The 16,853-nt window shown below is 36.8% G+C and overlaps 1 protein-coding gene across 3 annotated transcripts in view; it reads left to right on the top strand.

Annotated features, from left to right (window-relative positions):
- BICRAL (BRD4 interacting chromatin remodeling complex associated protein like) overlaps positions 1-16,853 on the top strand; it is a 102,399-nt gene that overhangs the window by 49,664 nt on the left and 35,882 nt on the right. Inside the window, exon 1 of one of the 3 annotated variants that reach the window (XM_027838406.1) lies at positions 12,791-12,813. The exons of the other annotated variants lie outside the window; for them this stretch is intronic. The gene's annotated coding sequence lies outside the window, so the exon portion shown is untranslated. Of the gene's footprint in view, positions 1-12,790; positions 12,814-16,853 lie in introns of those variants that run through there. 3 annotated transcript variants of the gene reach the window in all.

Raw genomic sequence — 16,853 nt, 5'->3', positions numbered from 1 at the left:
GTGTGTGTGTACACCCTTATGCACAGATATATTTTTTGCCATATATAAAACTAGGGAATAAGTAATTTTGTCTGTTTTCGCGTAGAGAATTCTTTGGTGAATGTAGCCCATGGTAAATGTGGTATGGCTCTCCTAGTATTACTGAAATTACAGCTTGTCACCACCAAAGCTAACTGCAGGGCAGCTTGTCAGAATAACAGATGACTTTTGAATTTCACTTTTGCATGACTTTTCAGGGTAGTATTTCAGTATATATATTTTAGCATAATTAGATTAGATGTCAATATAGGCATATTACAGGTTTTTAAACTGCCCTGAGCCCTAACTTTTGGCTTTTTATTAATGTAGTTGAACATGATTCATAACCATGGTTATGAATGATACTTAATTGGACATTTCATATTTTTGAAAAAGTCTTAGATATATGGTTTTATGCCTCCCCCCTTTTTGGATAGATGGAAAAATGGTTAACTGAATACTCCCAAATGTTCCCTCGAAATGAATTAAAAATCTTGCAAAGTATAACTGAGTATGCTTGTATCCTTTAAAAAAAAATTTTTTTTTGCATTCATGTGTTTTCTGCTTGGTATCTTTCAGTTCTATTTACTTGAGAAACTGAAGCTCATAGCAAAACCCAGGAGAAACTTCTAATTTTTTAAAAGGGCAGTTTTGTGTTCATTTTGAATTTCATATTTTTCTTTAGTTTTAAAATTAAAAATGAAGCTTTTAAAAATGTCTTTCCATTTGACATACATTGTTTTCCTCCAATTATCCTTCTTCTAAAATTATTCCTATTCAAATTTAAAAATTAGTTCTTACCTCAAAAGCATCTTCATTAATTATGTCAAATGGAATTTCAGTTATTAATATTAGTCATTGATTTTAAAGAAACTTATTTTTCTTGGGGTTTATTATAAAACCAGAACATTTTGCAAATTCTTCATTGACAGAAATTAAAAGCAAAGGTATTTGGAAATTGAGAAGGGAACTCATATCAAATGATGCCTATGAAAGTGTACAACAGAAGAGAAAATTATGTTTATAATTTATTTTTCATTACGAAATATTTCATGATTACCTTTTCATAAGTAGCCAAGGACATAAGGGCAATAATGTACAAATGCTTTGGTGTTAGGGAACAAGGAATCTGTTGCAAAACTTGAGAAGATGGAGAGAAGGGATGAGGCTAGGGGCTTTTGTGGGACTTAGGTTTGTTATTGTTCTTAATAAGGATTGATTATGAAGTATTGTGCTTTATTGAGTTCTATGAAAGGTATTAGCTAATCATATTCTTGACATCATTACTTGACTTGAAATGTAATAAATACAAAACAACCTATATTACAATAAGAATAGAGGGCACAACTGTCAGGTTGACCTCCATTTCATTGTGCAAGATATGTTTTCTTAATGATAGATTTCAGAAAGTACTGTTCAGTATTCAGAATATTTGGGTTTTGGGGTGTGATATGAATATAATACTATAAAGTACAGAGAAAATGTGTGGTCACTTTTTCCCCCCTGTATTATCAGTTTTACTGATTAGAGGAAAATACTAATTTGCCTTGGTATTATAAGGTGTTAAAGGTATTTTCGTATAGCATCTGTGACATTGGTGGTGCCATCTTTACTGCAAGTTTATCTCTTTATTAGGAGTTAATTGTACTCTCTAAAGAGGTGTAAACAGATTGTTTTTGTAGAAAAAATAATTCCATGGTACTCTGGTTTTGTATAGTTTTTAGTACTGCGGTATAGGAGTTGTTGAACAAATTTTGATTAATGTAACTAGGGAATATTGTTGAACAATTCGCTATTTCTCATGGTTTGCGTTTGCATAAATATATCATGGTGGATAATGCAGAATTTACAACAAAATTCTTGAAAAACAACTTGAAATTAATTTTCGAGGTGTTTTAAAGGTCGTTAGTAATTTAGACATTTTCTTTGTATCATTTGCCATGTAACAATTCTCTGTATCTCTTCCATTGAATAGCACATTGACATAGCTTTTTGCTGTAGAAAATGCTATGAATTTCATTTTTAAAAGATACATTTTCTAGTACTTATGGAAGAATTTGTTCCTAATCTTGCCATTTTTTGTTATGCTATTATTGGTTTCCATCTTTGTATTTCCACTGCCATGTCAAAAAACTTAAATCACCTTATCAGAAATGGATCAAGTTAAATAGAACTTTATTTGTGAGCATTTTAGTAATACGAATAACCACAGGATCTCTTATTTTCCTGATCTGCTCTCCTCCCCTTGCCCAGCTTCTAGTTACATCCCCTTCAAAGTTACTTTGTTCCTGCTTTGTGTCTCCTTGTATGTGTGTACACACATACACAAATACACACACTTCTATGTGCATGTTGCCTCCACCATTACAACATGTACTCCTTTAGGATCTGCTTTGCTTTTGTTGTTTTACTCTCAGTGCCTAGTACAATTCCAGGAACATAGTAGGTATTTAATAAATGCTTACTGATTGATTTTCATCCTGGGAAAATTCCCTCTAAAGTAGATTACAAACCCCTATTAGAATTAGCCTGAGGCATATAGAATTTAAATGTTAAGCAGCTATTTTATGTCAAGACTTCGATTCTAATCCAGGTTTTTAAAACTCCAAGTGCAGTGCTCTTTTATTTACCACCGTAAACTACAGTTACTACTATTTTAATAAATATAGCAACCCTTTAAAGTATGTAAGTTGATAGGCTAGTATAGAAAAGTAGAAAACAACATCTCTTCCTTATTTCTTCTTTCTTCCTCCTCTTTTTTCTCACTTAAATTCAAATGTCTTAAAATTTTTGTTGAAGGAAATCATTAAAAATATCTGTCTTTTGTCAGAATCTAAAATAATGTGGTTACCCTCTTGAATTCAGAGTACATTAGAAGATATTATCTTCATATAAATAAGACTCTGGGAATGTCAAATGATGTAGGGTTAAAGACTGTTAAATGATTTCAGTTTACAACATTGATGATTCATTTAACATTTTAAAATATTTATTGAGGATGCAAACAATGCACAGTGAGTTATAAAGATAGCCTCGAGAATTTAGGGTTTTAACAGCAATCCATCTCTCAGTAAATTCAGGTTCAAAACCTGTTTATTATATACCTGCTAAGTATACTTGGCATTATATACATAATACTTGGCACTGGGATTACAAAGACAGAAAAACCTTAAGGAATTTAAAGTCTGCTGGGAGGTTACAGTATGCATTCAGCTAAGTGAATATAAAGTCATTTCAGGATCTTTAAAAACTCAGGAACTAGAAAAGTCTTCCTAAGTAGAAGTAGAAAGTATTACCTGAGCTGGGCCTTGAAGGAAGCACCGAGATCAGAGAAAGAAGAAAAGGAACCCTAGGTACAAAGATATTTATAGCAGCCCTTTTTGTGGTAGCAAATAACTTAAAACTAAAGGGCTATTCATCAATTTGGAATGGCTAAACAAGTTATGGTGTGTGAATATAATGGTATAAATATTATTTTGCTGTAAGAAATGAAATGGACAGATTCAGAGTATCCTAAGAGGACTGGTATGAACTGATACCAGTTAGTTAAATGAGTTAAATGAGAAGAAACAGGAGAACAATTTATACAGAAAAAAGTAAATAAAAATAACATGGAAAGACTTAAGAACTCTGATCAACACAGTGACCAACCATAATTCCAGAGGACCCAGGAGGAAGCAGCTCCTGACAGAGGTGACTCAGGGTACAGAATGCAACATATATTTTTTGGAAGTGGCCAATGCAGGATTTTGTTTTGCTTGACATATTTGTCACAAAGGTTTTGTCTTTCTGTTTCTTTTTTTTTTCCCTTTTCAATGAGGAGAGAGAGGTGGAAGGGAGAAATAGATTTTTGATTTTTGAAAAAATAATAATTTTTTTAAAAAGGCACCAATGAAAAGGGATGGTTATGGGGGTCAGCCTGTACAAAGGCATGGAGACAGGATTTGGCATGCCCAGTACTAAAATACCTAGTTAGTCTGGCTGGAACATAGTATGTGTAAAGGAGATTAATTTGAAAAAATTCTGGAAATATAGCTAGGAGTCAGTTTGGTTGGGAGTGAGAATAAATTTAAAATTTCCAGGTGAGAAGTGTGTTGCAAAAATAGTACTTTTTTTTTTTTTTTAAGGTTTTGAGTCTTAGTAACATTTGTCTTATAGACATTGTGATTTCTACAGCCAGCTTTGAATTTAGGGGCCTAGGTAGCCCTATTATTTGCATTTTTCATAAAAATATACAAGTATACAGTGATCTGTTTATACCATTGGGAAGTTGATTTAATCTGTAGTGATAGTTGTACCAGCAGTTACTTGTTTTTCAGTGGAAGAGAACCATCCCTAATCTTACTTCTATCTTATTTATTTTAAATTGTAGTTCAGTTACATTACCCAAAACATAAGTGAGTATAAATTAGAATATGCAATAATTTTTAAAAGATAATTATTTACATTTAGCTTTGGAACTCTCATTTGTTCTTTTTTCTAAAGCTGTGTTGATGTATTTTGTTTTTACATTACATCACTCCTATTTTCTGAGAGGTCTCTTGTAACACAGTAAAACAGTTAAGTAAAACTAATAATAATGACCTCATTTGAAAGTACGTGCATTATTCCACATCTGTATCATCCCTCCACATCTATTTTTAAAATGAACAGTTAATTTATTTTCTCTCTGATCTCATCATTGAAAAAAAGGTAAGAAAAAGTTCTTATTACAAATATGCATAGTCAAACAAAACAGATTCCCTCAATGGCCATTTACAAAAATAGATATGTCTCATTCTGTTATCTAAATACGTTCCCTCTTTCTAATGGATAGCATGTTTCATCATCAGTCTTCTGGAATTGTAAAGGTCATGGTATTGATCATAGTTCTTACAGCTTTGAAAGTTATTTCTTTTTACAGTCTTGTATAGGTTCCTCTCTTGGTTCTGCTCACTTCATTGTTCATCAATTTATAAAGTCCTCAAAATTCTTCATTTTTATTATATTGATGTTATAGTATGAATTGTCCTTTTGGTTCATTTCACTCTGTATCAGTCATATAAGTCTTTCCATGACTTTTTGAAATCATATCTTTTCTCATTTCTTATGGCATAACATCACTCCATAATAATTATATGCCAGAACTTACTTGGCCATTCCTCATTTGATGGCCATTCCCTGAGTCTCTAGTTTTATTGTCACTACAAAAAGAGCTGCTATACATATTTTTGTACATAAAAGACGTTTTCCTCATTCTTTGATCTCTTTTGGGTAGAGGCTTAGCAGTGCTAAGTCATAGAACATCAACTGTTGAGTAATTTTTTGTCTATAATTCCAAATTGCTCTCCAGAATGATTGTACTTGTTTAGAAGTCCACCAAAAGTGCATCAATGTGCCTGGTTTCCCATGGTCCTTGCAACACTTACCATTTTCTTTTTGTCATCTTTGCCATTTGAATGGGTGTGAATTGGAGTCTCATAATTTCTTTAATTTTCATTTCTCTAATTATTAGTGATTTGAAGCATTTTTTCATAAGGCTTTTGATAGCTTGGGTTTCTTTTCTTGAGAACTGTCTGCTCATATTCTTAAACCATTTTATGACTCTTTTTCTTATCAATTTAAATGTTTTTGATAAATATTGGGAATTTTACTTTTACCAGAGAAATTTGCTGCAAAGATTTTTTTCCTAAATATTTCCCTTTTAATCTTAGCTTTAATAGATTTGTTTGTGCAAAACTTTTCCAATTTTATGCAATCAAAATTATCCATTTTGTCCTCTCTGATCCTCTCTTTTTCTTGTTAGTCATGAACTTTCTCCTATACATAGATCTGATCATTATTTTTTTTTCTTTTTACTCTTGATTTATGATGTGACCTTTATTTAGTCTTAGAGGAAGCTATGTGGCAGAATGGATAGAGTCCTGGTCCTGGAGTCAGGAAGACCTGAGTTTAAATATGACCTCAGATACTTACTAGCTATAGGACTCTGGGCAAGTCACTTAAGCTCTGCCTCAGTCAGGATTCTATCTGTAAAACAGGGGTAATAATAACACTTACCTTCCAACATTTTGTGAGGATCATGTGAGATACTGTTTATAAAGCACTTAGTACAGTTCCTGGTACATGGTAGGACCTTAATAAATGCTTGTTTCCTTCCTTCCTTTATAGAGAAATATAAATATGTGAAGTATGAGTTAATTGCAGTAGCCCTTTTAGCATAGGAAAATTTTATTTCATTCCAAAAAATTGACTTTGTCATAATCAACCTAATTGGGCATTCATTCATTCAGTGCCTACATATTAAGCAATTACTACTATGCCATCCTGTGCTAAACTTGGGGATATAAAGAATGGTAAAAACAATTCCTTCCCTCAAGGAGCTTACATTCAAATGGGAAAGAAAACATGTAAATAATTAGGTTCACATAAGATGTATACCAAATAGATGGAAGGTGATCTCAGGGTAGGGAAGGCACCCAGTTGCCAACTGGAAAAAACAGGAAGGAACTCCTGTGAAAGGCCATAGTTCAGCTGAGTCTTGAAGGAGCCCAGGGACTCTAAGAGTCAGAGGTGGGGGAGAGCCAATGTAAAGGATGGGAGATAAATGGGAGTGTTGTGTGCCAGGAATAGCATGCAGGACAGAGGAAGAGAGAGGAAATTAAGTATTTATATGGTGCCTACTTTGTGCCAAGCACAGCTGCCAGTATAACTAGATGGTAGAATGCATGAAAGGTTGTAAAATGTAAGAAGGCTGAGAAGGTAGGAGGGATCCAGGGAATGAAGAGCTTTAAATGCTAAACATAGGGCAGCTAGGTGGGGCAATGGATGAGGCACTGGGCCTGGAGGCAGGAAGACCTGAGCTCAAATCTGGCCTGACACTTACTAGCTGTGTGACCTTGGGCAAGTCACTTAACCTTTTTCCATCAGTTTCCTCATCTGTAAAAGGAGCTAGAGAAGGAAATGGCAAACTACTCCAGTATCTTTTCCAAGAAAATCCCAAATGGGGTCGTGAAGAATTGGAGATGACTAAAGAACAAAAAAGTGCTAAACGTAGGACACTATATTTTATCCTAGAAGTAATAGGGAATCAATGGATTTTATTGAAAAAAGGAGTGACATAAGTCAGACCACACTTTAGGAAAATCATTTTGGCATCTGAGCAGAGGGTGAATTGCAGTAGGGAGAGACTTAAGGCAGGGGGACCTCCTTATTCTGAGTTTAGTGTTGTGTTAGGCCAAGCTCCCTCTCTGACAATGAGGACTCTATATTAAGCCTGATACTCTTGTTAATTGCCTATTCTCATAAGCAATATAGTTGTTTTGTTTTTTTTTAAAAGCATTTCACTCATTCATTCTTTTATTTGTTGTTTATTTAGAGGAGGCAGTTGGGGTTAGGAGTCTGTGAACAGGTAATCACAATATCATGAGACTTATGTGAAAACCAGATTTATTACAAGAGAAATGAATATGTATGTGGAACCCAAAGGGTTCCCAGTCTTTACAGAAGTATGCATTTTTATAATAGTAGGACAGGGGGAGGAGGGGAAATCAGCAAGAGGCATGACATGGGAGGGGAACAGTGCAGCAAAGATGAGTTAAAAAGACAAGACCACTCCACATGGGGAAGAGCAAGGTGATGGCAAAAGCCAAATTCTTTTCCCTTGGGAACTGGTAGACTGTGAAGATCTACTTATTTGCGAAGGACCCTAGCTACATAAACATTATCCAGCCTGGCACAGACTAGCTGGCACCTGTCTTGTCTTCCAAGGACACACAGGCAGCCCAGCTTAGGGTGCAACAACAAATTTTGTCAGCTTAGGGGGAGCTTTGTCCTTGACACATTCAGAGCCTCCTGCATGCCCTGGGTGAGTGTTTCTGGAAAATATAGCAACTGAGAAACCAAGTTCAGGGGACCCCTTAACAGCCTTTAACAAGTCACGTGGCAAGTGTCTGAGGCCAGATTTGAACTCAGGTCCTCCTGACTCCAGTAGCTCTATCTACTTTGCCACCTACCTGTCCCACATAAGCAATATAGTTTAAAAGAAAATGGTGTAGAGGAAGTGTAGGAGCAAGAAAGGGAAGTAATGAAGTGAGTAGGGCAGAGCAGGAGATAGTTTTATATTCCTGTGAAGACATATTGACCATAATGTAAGTCCTGGAATGAAGGATATCTGTAACTTCCTTTTTGGTATATAGTACTTTAGGAATTTGTAATTTCTAACTTGGGTGTGTCTCTGCTGAATCAGTCTGCTGGGAATACTTGCACACTACTTATCTATAATTAAACTTGGGATGGGATACTGATGGCCACTAACAACAGCATTTATACATACTCCTTTCTTAACCCGACTAAAGTGATTCACAGTCAAAAGTATCTTTGAGGCCACTGGCCTCTACACTTTGGAAAGGGAAGGGAGTTCAAAGGCTGGATGACAACTTGTTGAGTATGTTACAGAGCATCACAGTGTCCCATAGAAATGGATCCCTGTGGGCCGCATACTGACTTAAGAAAGCCACAAATTATCTGCATTGTATTGTATTTTTATTTATTTTGTTAAACATTTCCCAGTTATGTTTTAATCTGGTTTAGGCCACACTCCAGAGTTTGCTGACCAGGGATTGTGGTCACTGTTGTAGATGATGAGGCCTCAAAATCTCCAAGTGTCTACAATTGTCTTATCATAAGACCATCCAACATCTTATCCCACCCCCTCGTTTTATATGTATTACAATATTATTGGATCCCTACTTATGTGGAGATTTTCTTACAGCAATTAGCCAACTGAATTATATGTAAGGGTCACCTTGTCTGCTCATACTAGTTATAAACTTGCAAAAGTTCACTCTGAGTTACTCTTCCTTTGTAGTGAGTTCTCCAGAACTACTGATAATCTTTCACTTATTTGCTGTTGGGGAAATAAAACTTCACAAACATAGTTTAGAATGATCAGATGCCATTCAAACAGTATATGTTACTTTGTAGATTAACAAAGAAATAAGTATTACTATGAAACTTTCTTCTAAAAGAACCCAAAAAGAAAGCAGCAGTAAATGATGAGTAAAAATAGGATGAGAAAGGGTGGCACACCCTCCAGTGGGACCAGTTGTAAAAACTTGTAAGTAACTCATTCTTGAGCCACTTAAAACTAGACATCTTTTCATACTCTTCTCTTCCCTTTTAGTTCTGCCATGTTGCTCTCCTGTCTAACCTGATCATCTAATGTTTTTAAAAGGGTAAATAACCCTACTTCTCTTGGAAACTTCCCATGCTGCATTTTGACCTTTCTGTATCATAATTTAATATAACTGTTAACATTTTTATATGAACTTCCAACTACAACTTATGTGCACTCTGTTATTCTAAAAGTACTTGAACATGAATATAACAGTCATAATGGAAATATTACCTAGCATTTGTAAAGAGTTTTATAATTTTACAAAACACTTATTCACAAACAGCTCCATGAGTTAGAAAAGTCTTTTCCTCAGTTTTACAAATAAGGAAACTGGATGTAAAAAAACCAAATTACTTATTTAAGGTCACAAAAGCATCATCAACTCTAGAATTAAAACTTAGTCTGAATTAAAACTTAGTCTATCTTATTGTATTCTTATCTCTTATTTTTGGTTATCCAGAATATTCTCCTGCTCTTAGGAACAATGTATTCTTGGTTTGAAGATCTAATTATATATAAAAAAATTTAGGGGGGGCAGCTGGGTGTCACAGTGTATAGAGCACCCACCGGCTCTGAAGTCAGGAGAACCTGAGTTCAAATCCGGTTTCAGACACATAACACTTATAGCCGTGTGACCCTGGGCAAGTCACTTAACCCTATTGCCTAGCCAAAAACAAAACAAAACAAAAATTTAGGGAAAGCACTCTTTAAAACCATTTCTTGATTTGTCAGTACTTCATTGTGTGAGCTTGGGTAAATCATCTAAACTCTCTAGTACCTTAATTCCCTCATCTGTAAAAATTAAGATAATATTTACTCTCTGTCTTCTCTATGTCATAGAGATGTCTTGAGGCTAAACAAATGTAATTTATATAAAATGCTTTGAGTTCTTAGGAGCAATGTTATTATACAAATGCAAAGTATTGATAATTATACTTTATTAACAACTTGGAAATGAAAATGAATTACAAATATTTATATTTTAAGTCAGACCCCTTTAGTTCATTAGGAGTGAGAGCTACTCTAAGACCTGTAAGTCTTAGACCTGTAAGTCCCTTTCTACCATGTCATGTAGAATTTTGGAGAGACAAAGAAGAAGGTTACTAAACTGGTAGATGAGGAAATATAGTCATAGGACTACACCTGTGATTTCAGTAATATAGGAAACCCTCAAATGAGGAAACTTGTACAGACTCTTCCTGCAACTTATAGCCTTACAGAATTGCTTAGAATATTGTTAAATGACTTGAACAGGGTCACCATGGCCAATATATATCAGAAGTGGGACTCTAATTCAGGACTTCCTGGCTCTGAGACCAGCTCTCTATTTGATGTGCCATTTTACAAGTAGGGAATACTTTGCCTAGATTGTGGCAAGACTTTTGATAAAATTTGTCATATGCTTTTTGTGAAGAAGATAGAAAGATGTGAAGTGCATGATACCATAATTAGGTGGATTCAACACTATTTGAATGATTAAACTCAAAGAGTAGTTATTAATGGTTCAGTGTCAACATGGCAAGAAGTCATCTGTGGAATACCCCTAGGGATCTGTTCTTGGGCCAGTGCTATATACCATTTTTGTCACTCATTTGGGTAGAGGTGTAACTGCATGCTCTTCTAATTTGCAGGTGGCATTACACTTAGAGAGATGATAGCTAGCCCACTGGCAGATAGGATCAGGAGCCAAAAGAATGTCAACAGGCTAGAGCATTGGGTTGAAGCTAATAAGAAGAAATTCAGCAAGGATGAGTATAAAGCCTTAGACTAGGGTTCAAAATATCAACTTCAAGTATAAAATGGGGAAGGGCAGGGTTAGGTGGGCATCTAAGGTGGTTAGTGGACTGCAATCTCAATATGAATCAGCAGAGTATTGTGGCAGCTGCAAAAGCTTATGTGATCTTAGGCTGCAGTGAGAGAAGCTTGGCTTCCAGGAATAAGGAGATGGTCAACTCTGTGCTCTGCCCTGTCAGACCTTGTCTGGAAATTTGTGTTTATTTCTGTCCAGAGAAGGACAGGAGACCATGTTATAGGAAGGTCAGGTGAAGGAACTAGAAATATTTAGCTCAGAGAAAAGAAGCCTCACCAGGGAGATCATAGCTGTTTTAAAGTACCTAAAGGGTTGTGTGGAAGGGACATTTGACTTGTTCCATTTGGCCCTAAAGAGAAGAATCAGGAACAGGGAGTGGAAGTTTCAAAGGATGCTTGATGTTAAGAAGAACTTCCTCGTAATTTGAGCTGTTCATAAGTGAATTGGACTGCCTTCAAGAAGTGGTAGGTTCACTTCTTTGGAAGACTTGACACAGAAGCTGGCCACTTGCCAGGTGTGTTATAGTGGGAGATTCCTTTGGGGCATGAGTTGAACTTGATGGCCACCAGAGTCCCTTCTAACTCTCAGAATGCTGGGATTCTGTGAAGAAATTAAAACAGTGTGGATTTCCTCTGGGACTTTTTTACTTTGAGTTTGGAACTAAGGGGTCATCCCTGAGCTATTATCTATATTAAACTCAGATTTCCCCATGGCCAGGCTCACTTTTTCAGGCCTGGATCTCACCATCAGCTTTAAACTGGTTTGGCAATAGATATTAAAGAATGGGAAGAAGAGAAGCAGCCATATTCATATATGCTATATTCATACCATAATTTATCAGCCATCTATTCATTTGTTCAACAAGCATCTATTAAACAACTGTATGCTAGGCACTGGGGATACAAAGACTGTTACCTCTCCTTGCCCCAAAGGAGTTCACCTTTATTATTGGGAATAATGTTAACACCACCACCCCCTTACAAAATACTAAACCTCAAGTATTGAGCTATTAAATCTTAAAACTAAGACTTTTGGAACACCCAGTACATAGATTGGTTCAAAACTCTTTTGCTAAGCTAATGGTGAGATTGGGATCTAGAGCAGGCCACTCTGTACTTTTGTAGTTTGTCAATTGCTGACAGAAAGGCTGTGTTCCTTAATTTTTATAGTATAGAACTAAGGACATTTGTGTTTGCCCTAAATTTTGTTACCTCTCAGTCCTGACTTTCTTGGCTTTGCTGTAGTCATTGTGGAAGAAGCATTGTGGTATAATAGATATACTGTGGGCCTTTAGGTCATAATGACTTAGGTTCAAGTGGTTCAAGACCTGGCTCTATACTACGAGCTTTGTGACCAAGAACAAATTTACTTAGCCTCTGCAGGTATGGGGACAGTCAGCACTGAGCCACAGAAATGGGCTGTAGACTTACTAAGCAAATTTAAAGTATAACATCTTCCTATGCTGAGCTAAAATGTTGAATTATATTTTTTAATGATTGTAGCTGCAACATTTTTCTGGAACTTTTTGTCTACAAAAAACTTTATATCCATTTTCTTTATCCTTTCAACCCTGTGGAAGCTAGTGCATTAAGGTGTGTGTGTGTATGTCTGTGTGTGTAACAGCTAGGTGGCTCAGTGATAGAGCACTGGGCCTGGAGTTAGGAAGACCTATCTCAGACTTATAGTCACTTAACTCTGTTTGCCTCAACTTCCTCATCTATAAAATGAGCTGAAGAAGGAAATGGCACACCACTCCAGTATCTTTGCCAAGAAGACCCCAGTCACAAAGAGTTGGACATGACTAATCAACTAAACAACAACAGAATATGTATGTATACATATATACTATATGCGCATGCGTGCGCGCGCGCGCGCACACACACACACACACACCCCTGAAAGAATGAAGGCATGAAAAGTATTACAACCTGCATCAACACTGTGCCAAGTGCTAGGGATACAAGTACAAAAGCATGGTGGTCTATGCCCTCAAGGAACTTATTTTCTAAAGGCAGAGACAAAACCAATGGGGAGGTTGTGGCCAGGGAAGGTATTTTAGTCAGAAAAATGGAGGGAGGGTGAGGGCCATGGTCTTAAGGTGCAAAGTTCAGTGATTTATTAGCTCTTCCCTCAATTCCTGTGATCTGCACCTTCATTCCACCTCAGCCACTCAGAGGTATGGTCATTTCCTTAACCTCATTCTCACCCACAAGTGTTCTACCTGCACAATCTAAAACTATGAAATTTCTGAATCTGACCACAACTGCCTATTACTTGAATTTCTCCCTGTCCTCCTCCTATAGTACTCTCCTATACTTTGCCCTTCCTATACTTCTAGTCACTCTGCTCCTTCCCTGATTTCCTAGCCTTTACTACCCCTGCTCTGCCTTCACTTTCCTCTATTCAAAATCTTGACCCTTTAGTTAACTAGTTCAAATTTACACTGTCCTTGATTCTTGAATGCCTTGCCTATTGCCCAATCACTCTTCATCTCTTTCTAGACTCCCCCATTCTGGATTCCTGCCATTGGCTGCCATCTTCTTCGCTGGGATTCTCAGTCCTTCCACATGGCAGTAGATTGTCATATTCTTTCTAGTAGCAACAGTAATATCGACTTGATTTTTATTTTCTGTACAAAAGGTGAAACAGGGTAAAGGGAGGGTCTTGCCAGTGTTTTTGCCTTTCTTTATATCGTCAGACCTTAGCACGAGTCCTACTGAACGTGACTGGAGGCAGTCACACAGAGGTGCAGCCTATTTTGACAGTCATATCTTTAAGAAATAAAGACAAAGTCTACTAAAGAATCCAGTTTCTTTCTAGGCAGATACAAGTGAAGATGACAGGCCACTTTTTAGTTATTTTATGTACTACACTCACTACTGGCAGATTAATCTTCCTAATGCAGATCTCTTAGTCCATCACTCATCTCATAATGCTTCAGTGTGTATCCCCATTGCCTGCCGAATAAAATCCATATTTTTAAAGCTGGAATTCTAGGCTCCCTCCACAATTTGGCTGTAGTCTCCCATTGTAGCTTTTGTGTTTTAATAATCGCGCATTATTCCACCTGAGGTATCCTAAGCTTCAGCCAAGTAGCGCAGCTAACTCACTGTCCACCAAACAATGATTTCCAGGCTCCAAACCTTCAATCATGTTGTTTTCTTCCCCTTTCCACCTTCTCTGCAACTATTAACAGCCTAGCCATCCTCTTCCAATATTAACTCTACTTACTGTAAAGCCCTCTGTGATCCCCTGAAACTGGAAATCTTTCATGGTATTTTGTATCCCTGTGCACTTAACCTAATTTGTATTATTTTATCTATGTACATTCTTAATGGACTCTAATAAATTGTAAGATCCTTGAGAGGAGCATTATATGGTAAAATGTGCAGGGAGGCCAGAGACTTCGGTCAGTCAACAAGCATTTATTAATCACTTGCTATATGTCAGCACTCTGCTAGGTTCTGGGGATATATAAACAAAAATTAAACAGTACTCTCAGGAAGCTTACATTCACTTCATGATCTCAGCTCCCATGATTTCAGTTATTGTCTCCATGCAGATGACTAAGATTTACTTGTCCATTCCTAACCTCTCTGCAGACCTTCATTCTCACATATCCAACTATCTAGTCACTATCTCAGAATAGATATCTCATAAATATCTTGAACCCAGCAAGTCCAAAAATGAACTCTTTATCTTCCTCCCAAACCTATGGATCATCCTGATTTCTCTATTACTGTCTAGCACAGGGCTTCTTAAACTTTTCCCCTTGTGACTCCTTCAGCACTTCTTAAACTGTGGGTCTCAATGCTGTCCTTCCAATCATCCAAGCTCCTAACCAGGAGCTTGACTCCTCACTATCACCCCTGTATTCAATTAGTTGTCAAGCCCTGTCCATTTTACTTTCATAACATCCCTTGCCTATGTCCCCTTCTCTACTCTGACCCTGGTGCAGGTCCTCATCACCTCATCCTTTGGCTCTTGCCGTAGCCTGCTAGTTGGATCTTCCCTACTTCAGTCCATCCTCCACTCAGCTGTCAAACTGATCACAGGTCTATATCACCTTCCCAGTCAATAAACTCCAGTAGCTGTCTATAGCTTGTTTGTATGTAATTGTTTACAGCCTACCAGGTACCTGGCACTGTGCTGTTCTCTAGGGATACAAAGACAAAAACAACACAGCCCCTGTCCTCCAGGAACTTACATTCTATCGGCTACAAAGTGATGAGATTTTTTTCAAACATAGCATTAAGATCATTTAATTAGGTGGAGGAAGCTCTCTCATCAATGAATTCACAGCTCCATGAAGTATTGAGGGAAAGAAAGCTGACATAGAATGATGGGATTCAGAGTTGGCAAGAACCTAAGGCCATGTAGTCCAGCCCCTTTATTTACAGATGAAGAAACTGGGGCCACATAGGTGAAGTGACTTGCCAGGATGAACCCTATTTTCCCCCCTTGAAAGAATCTCACTTTTCACTTTTGTTTCATGGGATGTAGAGTCTTGGGTTTTCCTCTTCACTGTGAATCATTGCCCAGTGTGCTTAATTTGCTCAGAAACATGGATCAAATTCTTATGTATTCAAAAACATTTAGAGCAGCTTTTTTTTTGGCCATAAACAATTAGAAACGGGAGTTGGAGGACCATCATTTGAGGAATGGCTGAATTATGGTATATGCATGTGATAGAATAGTATGGTACTGTAAGAAATGATTGTAGTGATGAAAAACAGTTTATACAATGATAACAATATTGTAAAGACAACTTTGAAAGGATTAGGAACTCTAATCAATGCAATGTATAATCATTATTCCAGAGAACTCATGATAAAAACATGCTATACCTACTTCCTAGACTCAAGGTGAAGATTAAGAAATGTGGTTTTTTTGGACACGGCCAATGCAGGAACTTGTTTTGCTTAATTATATATGTTTGTTACAGGGGTTTTGTTTTTCTTTCTCATGGGGTGGGGGAGGATGGGAGGGAAAGAAGGCAGATTTTAATTGATTTTTTAAAAATAAAATTTAATTAAAAAAATAACCATGAGTCAAAATACAGTTTCCAAGGTTGACTGTATTTTAGGAATCTCTTTAAGAAAGTAGTGGGGAGGAATGTGCTGTCAATTTGGAGCTGCCCCAAAGAATGGGTATAGCCCTTTAAAAATGAAATTCTGTGTGTGCTATTGAGTATAAAGGCCATAGCATTCTACCTGCTTGAGAGTAAGAGAAGGCAGATATGTCTGGTAGGTCTCTGATGCCTTTGGAGGACAGACACCAGAGTTCCTTGAAATTTACAAGGAATAGTCTTTCAAGTCAGATTTTGACCAGCAATGTTTATTTGGGTGACACAGAGGGAGGGAAGAAGGGAAGAGAATGACTTTTAGTTCCATCTGATATGATTAAATTGTCTGTTCTTTAATCATGCCATCTGGGAGCCTGTCTAGCTGACTACTTTGTCTAGGAAGTAGGAAAAGCTCTTTGTACCTGACAGGTCTTTTCCCAGAAACTGAGAAGTCTTTTTCATCTTGAAAACGCACTTAATGGAGGCTCTTAGGTAGAGGATAACATTTGTTCCCCAGTTTGCTAGAGGTTAAATCATTTGGCCTTTACAGCATTCTCACCACTTTGGTTTAACTAGATAGGGGTAAGAAGTGAGGCAGGCACAAGGGGAAGTGGGTTTTACAAAACTGTTTTAGAATAGTCTGTATTGGTGTAATTTTTCTTAATAAATTTGCATACTGAGGTTGCTAGTTGGGCAAGTGATATTTAAAATTAAACATTAAATACAGGGAAATCTAGTTTAGAGCTTAGTGGGAACCTAAAAGTTATCATGTTTAACCCCTTCATTTTATAGATAAGGCAGTA

This window comes from Vombatus ursinus, unplaced genomic scaffold (assembly GCF_900497805.2).
Source record: "Vombatus ursinus unplaced genomic scaffold, bare-nosed wombat genome assembly UNPS02014826.1, whole genome shotgun sequence".
Lineage (NCBI taxonomy): Eukaryota > Metazoa > Chordata > Mammalia > Diprotodontia > Vombatidae > Vombatus > Vombatus ursinus.
Note: the sequence above shows the minus strand (reverse complement) of the source record. Positions and strands in the feature narration are given on the sequence as shown.